Genomic DNA, 18,439 nt, shown 5'->3' on the forward strand with positions numbered 1-18,439 from the left:
CTTTCCAGGTCTGTAAGAATTGTGTTGGAATTCTGATGGGAATGTCATTGAATCTGTTAAATCTGCTTTGGTAAGATGGCCATTTTTTACTATGCTAATCTTACTGATCCATGAGCATGGCATCTTTCCATCTTTCCATCTTCTGATATCTTCTTCAATTTCTTCCTTCAAAGACTTGAAATTTTTATCATTCAGGTCCTTCAATTTCTTGGTTAGAGTTACCCCAAGACATTTTATATTGTGTAGGTTATTTTGAAAGGTGTTGTTCCCCTGATTTCTTTCTCAGTTCATTTGTAATTTGTATATAGGAGGGTTACTTATTATTATTATTTTATTAATTTTGTACCCAGCCACTTCACTGAAGATGTTAATGAGCTGTAAGAGTTCCCTGGTGGAATTTTTAGGGTCACTTATGTATACTATCATATCATCTCTGATTTCTACCTTTACAATCTGTATCTCCTTGATCTCCTTCAGTTGTCTTAATTGCTCTAGCTAAAACTTCAAGTATATATTGAATATATATGGAGAGAATGAACAAACTTGTCTTCTTCTTGGTTTTAGTGGAATTGCATTGAGTTCCTCTCAATTTAATTTAATGTTGGCTAGGGGCTTACTGTAAACTGCCTTTATTATGTCAAGGTATGTCCCTTGTATCCTTAATCTCTTTAGGACTTTTATCATGAAGGGGTATGAATTTTTCCAAAAGCCTTTTCTGCATGTGATGAGATGGATCACGTGGATATTTTCTTTTAGTTTGTTTATATGATAAGTTACATTAATTTATTTTCATATATTGAACCATCCCTACCTCTCTAGGATGAAGCCTACATATAGTGGACGATATTTTTGATGTGTTCTTGGATTCAGTTTTCAAGTATTTTATTGAGTATTTTTTCATCAATGTTCATGAGGGAAATTGGTCTGAAATTTGCTTTCTTTGTTGGGTCTTTATGTGATTTGGGTATCAGGGTGACTCTGGCCTTGATAAAATGAATTGGGCAACGTTTCTTCTGTTTTTGTTTTGTGATAATCTGAGGAATATTTGTACTAACTCTTCTTTGAAAGTCTGGTGAAATTCTGCCCTAAAACTATTTGGCCCTGGGCTTCTTTTGGTTGGAAGACTTTTAATGACTGCTTCTGTTTCACTAGGGACTATAGGTTTGTTTAAATTGCTTATCTGATCTTGATTTAACTTTGGTAAGTGGTATTTATAAGAAAATTGTTCATTTCTTTTAGATTTTCCAATTTAGTAAAATACAGGCTTTTAAAGTATGTCCTTGTAATTTTCTGGATTTCCTTAGTATCTGTGTTATGTCTTTTCATTTCTGATTTTGTTAATTTGGATATTTTCTTTCTCAATCTTTTAGTTAGTTTGGATAAGAGTTTATCTTGGTGATTTTCTCAAAAAATCAACTTTTTGTTTCGCTGATTCTTTGTATTGTTTTCTTTGTTTCTATTTTATTGATTTCAACCCTCAGTTTGATTATTTCTTTGACATATTTCATTGTGTTTACTTCATTTTGTTCTAGAGTTTTCAGGTGTGCTGTTAAGCTGCTAATATATCTCGAATTTTTTGTAGGCACTAGTGCTATAAACTTCCCTTAGTATCTCTTTCATTCTGTCCCATAAATTTCAGTATGTTGTATATTCATTTTTATTGAATTCTGGAAAGTCTTTACTTTCTTTATTTCTTCCTTGACCCATTTTTTTCATTCAGTAGTGATTTGTTCAGTTTCCTCGAGTTTGTAGGCTTTCTGTTGTTTTTGTTGTTATTGGTATTCAACTTTAATTCTTAGTCATCTAATAGGATTCAGAGAGTTTCTTCTGTCTGATGAGACTTGCTTTGTGTCCAAGTATGTGACCAGTTTTCTAGAGAAACTTCCATGAGGTGCTAAGAATAAGGTATATCCTTTTGTGTTTGGATTAAATGTTCTGTAAATACATTTTGTTTTGTTTTGTTTGTTTGTTTTAGATTCAATTTGTTTATAATGCCTGTTAGCTCCAGCATTTCTCTGTTTAGTTTTTTGTCTGGATGGCATGTCCATTGCTGAGAGTGAGGTATTAAAGTCTCCCACTACCCGTATGTGAAGAACAATATGTGATATAAGCTGTAGTAGTGTTTCTTTTACAAACTTGGGTACCCATGTGTTTGGGACATAGATGTTAATGAGTGGAAATGTCATCTTGGTGGTTTTTTCTTTTGATAAGTATGTAGTGTCCTTCCCCATCTCTTTCGATTAGTTTTGGTTTGAATTGTATTTTGTCAGATATTAAAACGGCTCTAGCTTGCTTCTTAAGTCCTCTTGCTTGGTATATTTTTTTTTCCAACTCTTTACCTCAAGGTAATGTCCAACCTTGATGTTGAGATGTGTTTCTTGGGTGCAGCAGAAGGTTGGATCCTCTTTTCACATCCATTCTGTTAGTCTGTGTGTTTTGTGTTTTTTTTTAATTGAGGAATTGACTCCATTGCTGTTGACAGTTATAAGTGACCGATGGTTATTGATTCCTGTTGTTTTGTTGTTGTAGTGGTGGTGTATGTGTGAGTGTGTGCACAAGCTTCCCTTGTTTTGGTTTTGCTGGTGTAAGAATATTGATTTCCTGTGTTTTCATGGGCGTAGTTAACCTCCTTAGGTTGGAGTTTTCCTTCTAGCATCCTCGGTTTGGCTGAATTTGTAGATAAATATTGTTTAAATTTGACTTTATCATGGAATATCTTATTTCCTCTAGCTATGGTGACTGAAAGTTTTGCTGGATATAGTAGTGGTCTATTAGAATCTGTAGTACATCTGCCCAGACCCTTCTGGCTTTTAGAGTCTCCATTGAGAAGTGTAATTCTGAGAAGACTGCCTTGTACCTTTATAGGTATCTTGTTCCTTCAGCTAGGAATTTTTTTCTTCCATGATTTTGTTGAAAATGTTTTCTGGGCCTTTGAGCTGGGTTTCTTTTCCTTTTGATACTGCTTTTATTCTTAGGTTTTTGTCTTTTCAGAGTGTCCCAGATTTCCTAGGTGTTTTGTGTCAGGGATTTTTTAGATTTAAAATTTTCTTTGATCGCTGTATTTTATCTTTTGTATCTTCAGTGCCTGAGATTTTCTCTTCCATCTCTTGTATTCTGATGGTGAAGCTTGCCTCTGTAGTTTTTGTTACCATTCCTAAATTTTTCATCTCTGAGATTTGTTCAGTTTGTGCTTTCTTTATTGCTTGTATTTCCATTTTCAGGTTTTGAACAATTTTATTTGTTTCCTTCAACTGTATTTTCTTGGCTTTCTTTAAGGGATTTATTAATTTCCTCCAATTGTTTGTGTTTTCCTAGATTTCTTCAAGGGATTCATTCATTTCCTCTTTAAGGACCTCTACTATCTTTATATAGTTGGTTTTAGTGTCTTTATCTTGTGCTTCAGCTGTATTAGAACATTCAGGGCCTGCTGTGATAGGATAGGTGGGCTCTGGTGAAGACACTGTTCTGGTTGTTATTGACTGTGTTATTATGCTGGTGTCTAGGCTTCTGGGTCATTAAAGGTGATTTCTGGGTTTGTCTTAGTTGGGTGGGTGCTTTGTTCCTTGGTTTCTGTTTCCTCTCTGGATTATTCAGGAGTGTTTTAGCTGTGTGTTGCTTGTTTTACTGGCCTGCTCAGCTGGTACGTTCACAGGGAATTCCTGCGGGTTAGATGCTGGATAGAGGGACAAGTAGGGGGAGGGAGGTTAAAAAAGGATCGTCTGTGGGATCCACAGGAAATGTGGGAAGAGGGAGAAGGGAGGCTGCAGCTGGTGATCTATTGCAGTGATTAGGATGAGACTCAGGGATTGGGCCTAGGGGAACAGAGAGGGGAGAAGAACTGCTGGGTCCATTCCTTAGGATTTATATTATTCTTCGTATTTGAAAATGGCACTGAAACTCATTAGTGAAGCTTCGGGCTAGGGATGTACCTCAGTTGCCAGAATGCTTGCCTAGCATGCAGGAAGCCCTGACTTCACTCTTCAGTTCCACATATTACTGGGCATGGTGGGCTTGTGATCCCAACTGGAGAATCAGAAGTTCAAGATCATCTTCAGCTACATAGTCACTTTGAAGCCGGTTTGAGCTGGCCTTAACAGACTGAGGCTCTGTCTCTCTTGAACATACTAAACCCAACCAATCTGGATTGTATTTTCAAATAATCTGATCCATCAAGTTAAATCCCATGGGATCTAATGCTGGGAGGCAAGGAGAGACTATTCTGTTATATTAAATCTATGACACTGGAGCCGTGTTAGCATTCAAAATAACCCCTCTCTCTGTTGCTCTTTTTCTGCAAACAGCAAGTTTAGCATTGTTACTTAAATGCCCCACACCTTCTAAATGCCTGGAGCACTTCAGCAATTCAGCAACTAAAAAGTCTACAGTTTCAAACACACTGAAGGAATATTGGCCCTTCCCAAAAAGCAATTGTGTTAGGACCCTCTGACTGTGAGTAATTTCATGTTATTCTCATAGACTCTCACTCAAACGTGTCATTATGAGACATGATATTTGAGACGGTTTCAGAGGCTTCATTTTATAAGAAGTAGTTATGTTCTTCCCATGCTGTTTTTACCCTTACAAGTATAAGCTTGGATTTCCACACTTCCCTTAGCCTCACACTTACGTGATAATAGAGTCCTACCCTACATCACTCGGCAGCCCATTCAGTCCTGACTCCACCTTTCCTTTTTTATTTGTTTTGTTTTTCATTAACTAATTTACTTTGTACCCCAATTGTAGCTTCTCCTCTCTTCTCTCCTCTCAGTCCCTCCCTCTCACCTCAACTCTCACCCATCCCTCCTCTTTTTCTCCTCAGAGAAGGGGAGGCTTCCCATGGATATCAACCCATTTTGACATATTAAGATGCAGTAGAACTAAGCACATCTTCTCCTATTGAGGCTAGAAAAGGCAGCCCAGTTAGGGGAAAGGGATCCAAAGGAAGGCAACAGAGTCAGAGACAGTCCCTGCTCCAGTTGTTAGGGGCCCACATGAAGACCAATCCACACATCTGCTTCATATGTGTAGGTAGCCTAGGTTCATCCTATGCATGCTGTTTGGTTGGTGGGTCAGTCTCCATGAGTCACTTTGGGCCCAAGTCAGTTGATTCTGTAGGTTTCTTGTGGTGTCCTTGACCTCTCTGGTTCTCTCAATCCTTTGTCCCTCTCTTCCACAAGGTTTACCGAGCTCCACTTAATGTTTGGCTGTGGGTTTCTATATCTAATTCCATCAGCTGCTGGATGGAGCCTCTCAAAGGATACTTATTTTAGGCTCCTATCTGCAAGAATGGCAGATTATCATTAATAGTGTCAAGGGGTGGCACTTTCTCATAAGATGGGTCTCGAGTTGGACCAGTCATGGGTTGGCCATTTTCTCAATTTCTGCTCCATCTTTTTCCCTGTGCGTCTTATAGGCATGACAAGTTTTAGTTCAAAGGTTTTGTGTGTGGGTCAATGTTTTTAATTCCTCTTTTGGAAGTCTTGCCTGGTTACAGGAGGTGGCCATTTCAGGTTCCATATCCCCTGTTGCTAGGAGTCTTAGCTAAGGTCACCCTCGTAGATTCCTGGAAGTTTCCCTTGTCCTAGGTTTCTGTTTCATCCTAGAGATGTGTCCTCCCATCCCCCACTGATTGATCCTTCCTGTTCCCTTCCCCAACCCCTCTCCCAACCAGTTCCCGCCCTTCATCCTCCTCCAATCTTTAATTTTTTTCCCCTCTTCTGAATGAGATTCAAGCATTCTCCCTTGGGTTCTCCTTGTTACTTAGCTTCTTTGGGTCTGAATTGTACCATGGTTATCCTGTACTTTATGGCTGATATCCACTTATAAATGAGTACATACCATGTGTGTCTTTCTGGGTCTAGGTTACCCCACTCAGGATGATCTTTTTTTAGTTCCATCCATTTGCCTGCAAATTTTATAATGTCCTTGTTTTTTTAATAGTTAAGTAGTATTCAATTGTGTAAATGTACCACATTTTCTTTATCCAGTCTATGGTTGAGGGACATCTAGGTGTTTCCAGTTATTACAAATAAAGCTGCTTTGAACATTGTTAAGCGAATGTCCTTGTGGTATGGTGGAGCATCTTTTGGATATATGCCCAGGAGTGGTAAGCTGAGTCTTGAGGTAGCACTATTGCCAGGTTTCTGAGAAACTGCCAAATCAATAAATTTCTAGAGTGGTTGTACAAGTTTGCACTCCCACCAGCAGTGGAGGAGTGTTCCCTTTCTCTACATCCTCACCAGCATATAATGTCACTTGAATTTTTTTATCTTAGGCATTCTGATGGGTGTAAGATGGAGTGGCCATTCTAATATCTAGTAAAATAGAGTTTCAACCAAAATTAATCAAAAGAGATGGAGAAAGACACTTCATACTTATCAAAGGAAAAATCGACCAAGATGACATCTCAATTCTGAATATCTATGTCCCAAATGCAAGGGCAGTCGCTTTTGTAAAAGAAACATTACTAAAGCTAAAATCACACATCAAACCCCACACATTACTAGTGAGAAGCTTCAGCATCCTAGTCTCACCAATGGACAGGTTACTGAGGCAGAAACTAAACAGAGAAATAATGAATCTAACATGTTATGAATCAAATGGACGTAACGGATATCTATAGAACATTTCACCCAAACACAAAAGAATATACCTTCTTCTCCGCACCTCATAGAACCTTCTCCAAAATTGGCTATAAATACTTAGTCACAACAGGTATAAGAAAATTGTAAATAATTCCCTGTGTCTTATTAGATCACAATAGGTTAAAGCTGGACTTCAACAACGGAAACAACAAAAAGCCTACAAACTCATGGAAACTGAACAACTCTCTACTCAATGACCACTGGGTCAAAGAAGAAATGAAGAAAGGAATTAAAGGCTTTCTAGAATTCAATGACAATGAAAGCATAACATACTCAAACTTATTGGACATAATGAGAGCAGTGCTAAGAGGAAAGTACTTAGCACTAAGAGCCTTCATGAAGAAATTGGAAAGATCTCATACTAGTGACTTAACAGCACACCTGAAAGCTCTAGAACAAAAACCAAAACAAACAAAACACACACAAACACACCTAAGAGGAACAGACATCAAAAAATAATCAAACTCAGGGCTGGAATCAATAAATTAGAAACAAAGAGAACAATACAAAGAATCAATGAAACCAAGAGCTGGTTCTCTGAGAAAAATCAACGAGATAGACAAACCCTTGGTGAAACTAACTAAAAAGCAGAGAAACAATATCCAAATCAACAAAATCAGAAATGAAAAGGGGATCATAATAACAGACTCTGAGGGAATCCAAACAAGCATTACGTCTTACTTTAAAAGGCTCTACTCCACAAAATTGGAAAATCTAAATGAAACTGACTCCACCTTTTCAATTTTTTCTATAGATCCATAAAAAAGTACATCCAGGAACTGGAAGTGCCAAGAAAGAACAAGTTAAAGGGGTTTATAGACCAAATGATTAATTAAAAAAAAAAAAAAGCTGGAAGGAGGATGGAAAACTTGGTTGGGGATATCATCCCCCCAAAGCATAATGTTGGGCAGGAGGCTGAAGGCGACTTTTATCAGAGGAGGCTAGCGCTCCTTCCAAAACAGGTTTCTCCAGTTCTGCCTCTGAGAAGTCAGACCTGACAGTGAGCTTTAGGGGTCGGCTTCCTCCAGGCTGTGTCTCTGACTCAAAACAGGTCTTTCTTCTTGTCCCAGTGAATTTATTACTCACGTAAGTAAAGCACACCTACCAAACTTGATAAGTGGCTTCTTTGGGGTTCCTCCCAGAGAAGAGAGTACACAGTTCACATCACAGCACATTGTGAAATTTACTCCACCCGCAATTAAGCCTGTACTTTACTCTATGTAAGTGATGCTGGTTGTACTGAATACGTTATGCTGTGATTAAGCTGCTTTCTCTGCTTCTTCTCAGGCCAACATCGGTAGTCACCGTATTTTCATTAGTAAAAGGGGAGGGCTCTTTTCTGAAGAGAAAGAAAGGAGGAGTGGATGAGATTGGGGAGGACTGGAAGGAAAGGGGTGGGGGAAACTTCAGCCAGGATGTAAAGTAAATAAATAAATAAATTATATATATATTTAAAAAAAAAAGAGTTACACGGCTAAGTTACATAACAGCTCGTGTCCTTTTCATCTTTCTTCTTTCCTTCCTTTTCTTAGCACAACCATCAGTTTACAGTTTTGTAATCTCCTGTGAGGCCTCCTGGGGAGAAAAACAATTTGGATGCCTAACAGTAAGTAACAAGACAGCTCCTGGCACTGCCTATCTGTGCTGAAAACATTCCCAGCCCCTTGACTCCTCTCCTGGCTACCCACATCTCTCTGCACCTTTTCTTTCCCATTCTCAGCCAGGCTCAGGTGAACGGTCCTGCTACCTTTGCCATCTGCATTCTCCACCCGGATGGTCCTGCCTCCGTCCTTATTCCATTGACCCCCCCCCACACCCCTCTCTCTCCTTGGTCTACCTTCTCTAACCCAGAAGTAAAACCAAAAGCCCTAGGCTGAGCTGTTCCATTAAAGTTTTACCCAACTTCCTCTTCTTGGTCCCCACCCACAGTTTCCTCTTCTATGTCACCTTCACTTCAAATGGAACCTGTTTCCGCTTGCAGAGTTCTGGCAGACCTACAGTGCACACATTACCTCGGTCGGCCTCCCATTGTAAAGGTCCTCTGTCGCTGACTTCCAAGGGGTGTTTCTCATTCTCATCCATTTCCCCACCTGTTTCCTTTGCTCCTCATCCTCTTCGTCTTCACATCTACTTTGAGATGAGTCTTCTAGCCACTTAACTGTAGCTACCTGGTGTTTATCAGCTGTACTGACTCACTGGCCGTTCCAATATGATGGCTTGCCTTTCTGAATCGTGGAGGGTAGAGACGAGGTGTCTAGCTGAGGCCTGGTTTGTTTTCTTCCTTACTTTGTTGCTCATAATGGTCCTGCCTGTCATTTCACTCTGTTGTTTAACTGAACACACACTCTTTGATTGACACTCTGATCCATTTTGGCCACACACTTAAATGAACTTGGATCCTGAGTTTCCTTCTGGGCTTTTAAATTCTACATATAACTATCTCCTAAATATTTTCATGTTAGCATCTCCACCTCTCACCCCTGTAAGAATATTCAGCACCTTTAAGTTTTATTAGCATATAGTAAATACTAGCATATATGTATTATTATGAAATTCATTTAATAAATTTCACTATAGTTTATGCATACATATTAGGTATTTTAATCACATTTACCCCATTGCCTCATTTCTTCCCCTGTCCATACTTCTTTTGATCTCCTTCTTCTTCCCAACTTCAGTGTGTGTGTGTGTGTCTGTGAATGTGTGTGTGTGCACGTGTCTGCATGTGACTAGACTTGTTCATAGGAGCATTCGTTATGGATTACAGTAGCATGGGCATTAGTGGGTACACCACTAAAAAGTCCATCACTCCCTACCCAGCGAAGGCGTGGTCTCTAAGCTCCTCTTATTACCTGGCACTCTTTCTCATTCACAAATTAACATCAGTGCTGCTATCACTCCCTCAGGGAGTACTGTTTCGTCTCCGTGTTCCACCTACTAACACCCCCTCTATTTAAAATCTGAGACAGAGTTTTGCTTCCTTGTGCATACTGACCCCAAACTATTGAACTCAGGGATCCTCCTGCTTGAGCCTCCCAAGCATCTTGGATTATAGAATATATGTCATAATATATTATAGATTTTATATAAATAAATAAATTATATATAATATTATATATAAAAATATTATATATATATATATATATATATATATATAGACACTGCTGCCCACTACCAAACTCTCTTCCTCCTTCCAACATTCTTCTTTTTTTTCTTTCCTTTCTATTTCTATGGTCACCACCTCATTTTCTGTACTCCATCTGCCATTGTATTAATCTTTATAAAACACTACTCACAAACACACATTACCTACATTGCTCAAACTTTTAATTACACGATGTGAGGTCTGGGGATGTAGCTCTGTGGTCGAGTGCTTGCCTAGCATGTGAAGCTCCGGGTTCAAAGCCTGAAAAAATCGAATGAAAAAGAAGATGTATTGCTGTACACACAAATGTCAAGAATGAGTATGTGCTGGAGCAGTCCTGTCAGGACAAGCAATGCCAGTGAGAATATGCCTCCCTCCGTCTTCAGACAGGTCCCTCCTAGGCCTGCACAATGACACAGCAGAGGCGAGGCATTGTTCACAGGTGCATGCTGCCATTGTCCAGCAGAATTCCCAGTACGGACTGATTGACAAGACCCAAATCATGGGAGTACTGAGGAGTCAGGAGGGTGCTCCCAAATTACACAGAGTAAGAATAGGAAGGCATGGCTGCCAGAGAACATAAGGGTGGCATTCCAGAATAGAGCACCTATTCTAAGTAGGCAAAGCAAGAAACACTGCTGTGATTATGATGAAGTTAAAGTCCCTCAGTCTGACACTCCAGCCTTCCACCCAAGGTAGCCTAAAATTTGCTTACTTACTCAACATAAACCTTCTTGTCGGATTCGCTCTATTCTCTGTCCTTGCATTTCTTGAGGGCCTTCCCACCCTCTGTCTTTGCTAATGTCACCATCGACATCACTCCTCATTTATCCATCCTTCAAACTCAAGCTTAGTCCACCTCCCTCTCCCAGGCTGTAATGCTTCCAGGCTTCATTACATAGGTCAGACAGACATAGGAGAATGTGGCTGCCATCAGATTGTGAACACACACTTTGGAAAAGATGGAAAAAGTATTGACATTACTATTTATAATGAGAAAATAAATCAAAACTAATTGTATTTTTCTTTTCGAGACAGGGTTTCTCTGTATAGCCTTGGCTGTCCTGGAACAAACTCTGTAGACCAGGCTAGCTTCAAACTCACAGAGATCTGCCTGCCTCTGCCTCCTGAGTGCTGAGTTTAAAGATGTGCACCACCATGGCCCAGCTTTGGTTTCTTGGTTTCTTTCTTTTTCATTTCAAAATTTATTTCATCTTCACAATTCACATTTGATAATATTTATACAAATAATATTATCTTATTTATATATGTCTTATTCAGAGAACTCTCTAAATGAAGCTTTTTTGTGTTTTTATTTTTTTAAGTAATGGATCTGTAAGGTTTAGGAAGCTTTCACAAACTATCCTCTGGCTCCTCAAACCATAAAGTGTGTTGTTCCTATTAATCCCATTGGGTGAGAATAAGACCACTACCACATTTTTTGAGCCAAATTTGAAGCAAGCTTTATTAAGTACTGGCCAACACAATGAACACTGGCTGGGTCCATACCTGGCATTCTCAGAGTATGGCTGCTAATTACATGAAGTCAGGGGCTTATAAACGCAAAGCCCACAAGGCTATGTACTTCCCTTGTTCACCCAGGGGCAAGCATGCTTTCTGCCTGTGTACCTCCACCTATGTGCACATCCTGTGCAGTTGGGGCAACCAAGCTTGTTCACGGAAGCGAAGACACGTGGCTGGTTCTCTTGCATGAACAGCAGCCCTCAGCAATCCAGGAGGCTGTCTGTCCTTAGGCAAGTGGAGATCACAGGTTACGGCCATTTTTCTTTTATAGACCTCTTAAGCACAGTAATTTAAACTAAAAATGTAACTTTAGCCATCACACTTATTTTCAGCCTTGGTACTTGGTGCTGTAGGACACACAGTCTTGTTATGACTTCTGTCCTCTTTTAGATGAAGAATGACATGTGGATCAGCATGGCGGTGGGGAGCAATCTTGTTAGGAGCCATCACTTCCTACTCCAGAATGGCCACCCAGAAGTAAACTGTGAGAACACATCTAGGTAAACCCCGCTAAAGCTGTTTTCAGCTCAGCTGTCCCTTAGCTGGAGTCCAGAGCACTGAGGGGTGTGCCAAGGCATGGAAGGAAGTGTTCTAAAGGAGAAGCACAGAAAAAAATCCCTGGGGATAAAATATTTGACTATTGAACACTCATAAAAAATTGCCATGTTTACTTTTAAACTGTGAATGATTTTGAAATGGACATTGAATATCTGGAACACCTTGTATAAATCTGTAAGGTGTAAGGCCTGACATTTTGATGTCTCTGGGAGACATTTATAATTACACAAGACATATAATAACATAGAAGACTGCTTCCATGAGCATGCAATCTGTATTATCCTGTGAAATATATATATAAATAAATAAATAAACATATATATATATAGATATAGATATAGATATATGCTCATACTCACTATGGCTACTACTTTTCCTCTGTACTACTTGTAACTTATTCTGTTATTAATTAATGAGTTAGATAATTGATATGTTTATTTGGATGATTATGCACACACACACACACACACACACACTTTGGTTTAAGGTTAGAGCACTTGGTTCAGTCCTGAGGGTCACAAAACATAGCAAACTCTTCCTTACCTTTTAGGAGGCCTGTGGTGGTTTGAACAGGAATGGTCCCATAGACTCATGTGTTTGAATTCTTGGCCCATAGGGAGTGGCATTATTAGAAGATGTGACCTTGTTGGCATAGGTGTGGCCTTGCTGGAGGAAATGTGTCCCAGTGGAGGCAGCTTTGAGGTTTAACAAGCTCAAGTCTGGCCAGTGTGTCACAGTTTCCTTCTGCTTCCTGTGGACCAAGATGCAGAACTCTCAGCTCCTTCTCCAGCACCGCGTCTGCCTGCACACTGCACGCCTTTCCCACCATGATGATAATGGACTCAACCTCTGAACTGTAAGGCAGCCAGCCACATTTAAATGTTTTTTTTAATAAGGGTTGCCATGTCATTCACAGCAATGGAAAGCCAAACTAAAACAAAGACAAAAGGAAGATTTCTCCCATCTTCCCTTCCAGAACAGCACTGTCTCAGTTGGCAGGGACCATCCGCTGCTGCTAAGTTGTAGTAACCAGTGAGATCGGTTCAATTAGTTCATCCTGCTTCAAAGAAGTGAAAACCAAAGGAAACTGCCCAGAGCGTCAAAGCAAAGGGCCCGAGTTACAGGAGCTCATCCTAAACCACAAGATGCAAAACTCAAATGTCTGTTCGCTAAATCGTGTTCCCCAAAGAATAGGCACCTTCATAAACTAGATCTCAGGAGAGAATGGCAGCTGCCACCAGCAGCCCTACAGCCAGGGACTTCCTTCTTTCCCCTTCCCTTTAGCTGAGCTAAGCTGCAGTGACTGCAAGATAAACTTTAATGTGTGACACTTAAAATAGAGCCACATTTTTATTGCTCTCAGTTAGAGATAAAACTTAGCTTTCAGGTGTTATTCTTCTTATGTGAAATAGTGCTTCTTTCCTGGAAGAAGCAGACCTCAAAACTGTAACAATAGCAGCCATAGTAGGAGCAGCAGCAGTAGCTAATAGACATTTAAAGACTTTGTTCAGAAGAGCCTAAAATTTTGAAAAGTGAAGTCCACTGTCTTTAATCCTTTAGGATCCTTTTGAATGGCTTTAAGGACCAAAATTTATGGCTAATATATAAGCCGTATGAACTTTCTATGTCCACCCCAGCTCTGAATAATGTCACAGGGACATGTTTATTTATAATAGCTTTAGGCCTTTGCTTACTGTTGTGCCCAACGTCTCTTATAACCAATATTTAATCTATGTTCTGCCGTGTGGTTCTTTACCTCTCTTCAGTTTCCTATGTCTGACTTCCTTCGTGGTGAATCTTTCCTCCCGATTCTTTCTCAGAGTTGCTCTCTCTTCAGAAGTCCTGCCTATCTCCTCCTGCCTTTGCTACAGGCCGCTCAGCAATTTATTCAGCCATCAGAAGGTGATGGAGAGCAATTCTTAAAGAACATTGAGATAGGTGATGCTTAATAATGCCAAAGTCTGTCTGTACCCGGCTCTCTGCTGGCACAGAAATCAGCATTTGAATATACAAAGACACCCTTTCCACAGTGCACAAAAACATCACTCCAACACCAAGACAAAGCTGGAAAAGTAGTTTCCCCTAGAGCCAAAAGATTTCCTTAGGTTGATTATATGGGCTAGAGTTGAGTCAAAGCCCTCAAATTTTCTACTGACTATAAGACAGAAAATTAGTATTTATTGAGTGTTACTATGTCCCTACTTGTGTTTACCAAGTTGCAGCGAGTGTAAATGATTAATTATCATTAAATTACCTGGTGGGTTTATAAGCATCAGAAACAGCATACACACATTGCTGGTATAAAATAGGTAATACACCATGGCTCCTGTTGGTTTACAGTGAATGCTTTGGGCTGGAGGTCTAGTTTTGTAGTAGAACAGGTGGGCTTGCCTTCCATACATTTAGCCCTAGGTCTGAACTCCAGTGTGGAGGGTCAGAGGGCAGCAAGACAGCTCACTGGGGAAAGGTGCTTGCTGCCAAGTCCGATCGTCTTACTAATAATCTTAGTGCCATCCTCAAAACCTACATGGCGGAGGGAGAGAACCAACTCCCTCTACACATGTGCGTATACACACACACCACACACACAGACAACATGCATGTGAACACACACACAGGGGGTAAAGTAAAATAAATAAATTAATGTTGAATTCCAAGAAGTATGCTTTGGGCGCTTGAAGAAACCTATAACCTTTAACATTCAATAATTCTTTTATCTTGGATGGAAAATGTAGATACAGACAATAGTCTTTCCTTAATAGCAGGGGAAAAAATGAATTTGCTTTTTGGCCCTAAAGAAGAAATTAAAGTCAACGGGTAATATCTGCACTGGGGAGGCAGGAACAGGCAGGTCCCTGGGGCTAAACAGCCAGGAAGCCAAAAGCCACCTCAGTGAACCCCAAGACAGTAAGACACAAGGTGGTGGCTGGAAAGATCGCTCAGCAGTTCTGAGTGTTTGCTGATCTTGCAGCGGTACCTGGGTTCAGTTCCCAGTAGCTCACAACTGCCTTGACTCCAGCCTTAGGAGATCTGACTCCTTTCTTCTGGCCTCTAAGGGCAACCACACATATATGTATATAATCACACAGACAGACAGGCAGGCAGACAAACAGACAGACAGACAGATAGATAAAACCCAACTTGGACAGCTCCTGAGGAATTACACCTGAGGTTGTTCTTTTGCCTACAACACACACTCAAACAGGCGCACACGAAAAAGCACCTTCGTATACACACGTGCATGCATAAATAAAAGATTCAGGAAACAGACATTCATCATAAGGAAAAGAGGGACAGGACAAGAACAGAAGGGTTTCAGGAGCCGCCTCAAAGCCTAAGTTCCCAGCTTTCTGTGGCTCTTCTCAGGAAGGCACAGGCCAGATCTTTGACGAGGATGGAGCTAGGAAGCCCGAGCACGCTTGTAGACGGGGATGGCCACACAACTAGCCTAACATCACGTTCATCTCAAATCTACCCGGAAGGCTTCAGTGAGTGGAAGACAACAGCTTGGAAACTTCTTGTGGAAGTTTCTTCCTCTGCCTCCCAGGACAAACAGTTCTCCCCCGTGAACTAGCGATCAGTGACGCAAAGGATAATGGGAACTGTGGAGACTAATAAGCACCTTCTGCATTTTGCAAAGCTCCTGGAATCTGGAGTGAACTTGCCTCTTCTGAAACACATTCCTCTTTTTCAACTTGACAGAATCAGCCAGAGCTCGGAGACGAGTTTTGGTGCCGGGACTCTGCAGCCTACCGAACAGAACCCTCCTGGAGGAACGCAGGAAACAGTGTCTCCACAGAATTTAAGGAACTAGAGAGCCAACATTAGCCAAGGCAGAGAATTTACCCAGCATGACACAAGATCCCCACAAAAAATATGTGGGAAAGGATCAGCAGAACCTGGGCGTGGGGCGGGCGTGGAGCGGGCGTGGGTGGGATGAAGCTAAAGCCAGGCTGCCAGTTTCCCTTACTACAGGAAGTGCTGGACAGTATATCAGAAAAATCACTATAATTCATATGGCTTGCAGCAAGGTATACAGAATTCACCCTAGCTTTTCTTGTCTTTCTAAAGCACCATATTTCAAAATTCCCATCAGGAGCTGGAGAGATGTCTGAGCAGTTAAGAGCACTTGATGTTCTTCCAGAGGAACCCCACCCACACGATCTTCACAACTGTCTATCAGCCCTCTTCCATGAGAGCCAATCCACTCCACCAGCTTCTGCAGTCACCAGCTACGCCCATGATGGACAGACATGCATTCAGAAAGAACCATATATGCAAACATAAATTTAGAAAAATAAATAATAATTTTCTTTAGAGGACAGATATTTTTTTACTTCAAATTCACCCAATCCCCTGCCTTTTGTTTTGTTCTGTTTTTTGTTTCTTCCAGTCTTAGCAAAAAGGGAATATCCCATGTAACTGTTGTCTCAGCTACTATACAGTACTATCAAAAGCTTTTCTAGTTCTATGTAAAATCCAAGTCTTAGAACACACTGCTTGAGGCATTTTGGAGCAGATACCCAACAGTTGAGCATTTTAAAGCAGGAGACAGAGAAATTTCTGGGAGATTGCATAGATATCCATACACTTACAAATGCAGGCCTCACACCCATTCTCTTGTAACGTATACAGTACCATCAAAAGCTCGTCTAGTTCTGTGAAAAATCCAAGTCCTGGTATGTTTTAGAGCAGATTTGCACACACACACACACACACACACACACATACACACACACCCGCCACCGCCCCCAATCAGTGGGGTGAGAGGAATGTCAGGGACCTTTATCACCTCACAACCATGTCCAAGGAAGGAGGTGACACTCTGAAGGGAGGCCTGATGTGCTCTCAGAGATTGCCCTCTCCCCGTGACTCTCCTACAACCCCAGCATGGCCCCCAACGGCCCTCAGACAAAGCTGCTGGGCCCTAGGTATGTTAGCACAAGCCAGCGAAGGCCACTGTTATTAAGTGCCTCTTAGACGGTGACAGAGTGGTGGGTTTCCCCAGCCTCAGCCTGTGGTGCTGACACCGCTCACCAGCTCTGTGGGATGGAGCCTCAGAGTCAGACTGCAGTTGGGGGGGGAATGGTGGGAGGTATAAAGTCATGTGATTCTTCTTGCACAGCTAGTCTGTGAGCTGGAACCAATCCCCACCGTGTACAGGGATGCAGAGTGGATGCTTATACCAACTTACATGGGTGTTCAAAATGGATAAAATCAAATAATGGACCCGTCTTTCAGAACGTCTGAAAGACGTGTCTGAAACTCAGAACATAAAAAAAGAAGCTAACATTTTTGTTCGCTTGTGAATTAGCTGCTTTTTCACTTCTTGCGGGTCAGGAAATGTTGGTTTTAGTGGACTAAGCTTGAAAGTGTGGAAGCTTCAGCTTATTCACTCTAAAATTCCAAATATAGATAGAACTGCAGCTACAGTGTAAGTCGTGGACAATTCATTTCTCTTGAAATGTTATAAAGACGAAATATGTGCCTTTAAGATTTACAATCAGTTCACGGTTCTTTACCTCTTACTGTTTAACATCATGGAACAGCATAACATGTATTTCACACAGATCAGTTACCATATTTTGTTTAGTTTGGTCTATGTGAAATTTGGTATAGTTATTAAATTTACATAAAAAAGACTTGCTACTTGTATTTATATTTATTTGTTGGTTTAATGACCTTTGGGGGCTGGGGGTTGAACACAGGACCTTGACCATGCTAAGTTTCCAAACCTGCATTCATACCTTGTTAGTTTCAAGTCATAGCTAGCCTATTCTCCTATAGACACACATCTCCTTCTGTCCAAAATTCCCTCTCCCGATTCTTTTTGTCTATGATGAAGGAGGTGCTTATATAAGCATGGGTGGGAGGTTATTCATAAGTGTATCATCAATTTCTCAGTAGCTACATTACTGAAGAAAATGACGTGCCCCCTCCCAAAAACCATCCACTGCCAATAATTCTTCAGGTAGGGGTGGGGCCTTGAGGTGCTCTCTTCCACTTATAATAAAATGCTGAAGGTCACAATCTGTGCAGGTCTTGTTCAGATAACTACAGCAGCAGGGAACTCATGAGTGCATGGGCTGTTCTGTTCAAAACACATCTTTTTGCTGGACACCCTCATCTTCTGGCTTTTACACTTTTTCCAGGATGCTTCCTGAACCTTAAAGGGATTGACACAAGGTCCCACTTAAGGCTAAGCACTCCACCATCACTCTGAGCACTGTGGCCAGTTAGAGGTTCCTGCGCTAACTACTGCCTGCTACAGCAGAGGCTTCCCTGGTGAAGGCTGAGCACGTGACTAATCTCAAACCACAAACCAGAGCCACAAACCCAGAGACCTTTTTTTTATTATTATTATTATCATTTATTACAATTTATTCAATTTGTATCCTGGCTGTGGCCCCCTCCTTAATCTTTTCCCAATCCTATCCTCTCTCACTCTTTCCCCACATGCCTCTCCCTAGAGACCATTCTTAATGTTACAACAAATTTAAGAGAGATTAGTCCAAAAGAAAAAAAAATGAGGCCATTGCCTCTGGATCTACAGGGAAACTTATCTGTA

This window comes from Psammomys obesus, unplaced genomic scaffold (assembly GCF_907164565.1).
Source record: "Psammomys obesus unplaced genomic scaffold, mPsaObe1.curated_primary_1811, whole genome shotgun sequence".
NCBI classification, from domain to species: Eukaryota; Metazoa; Chordata; class Mammalia; order Rodentia; family Muridae; genus Psammomys; species Psammomys obesus.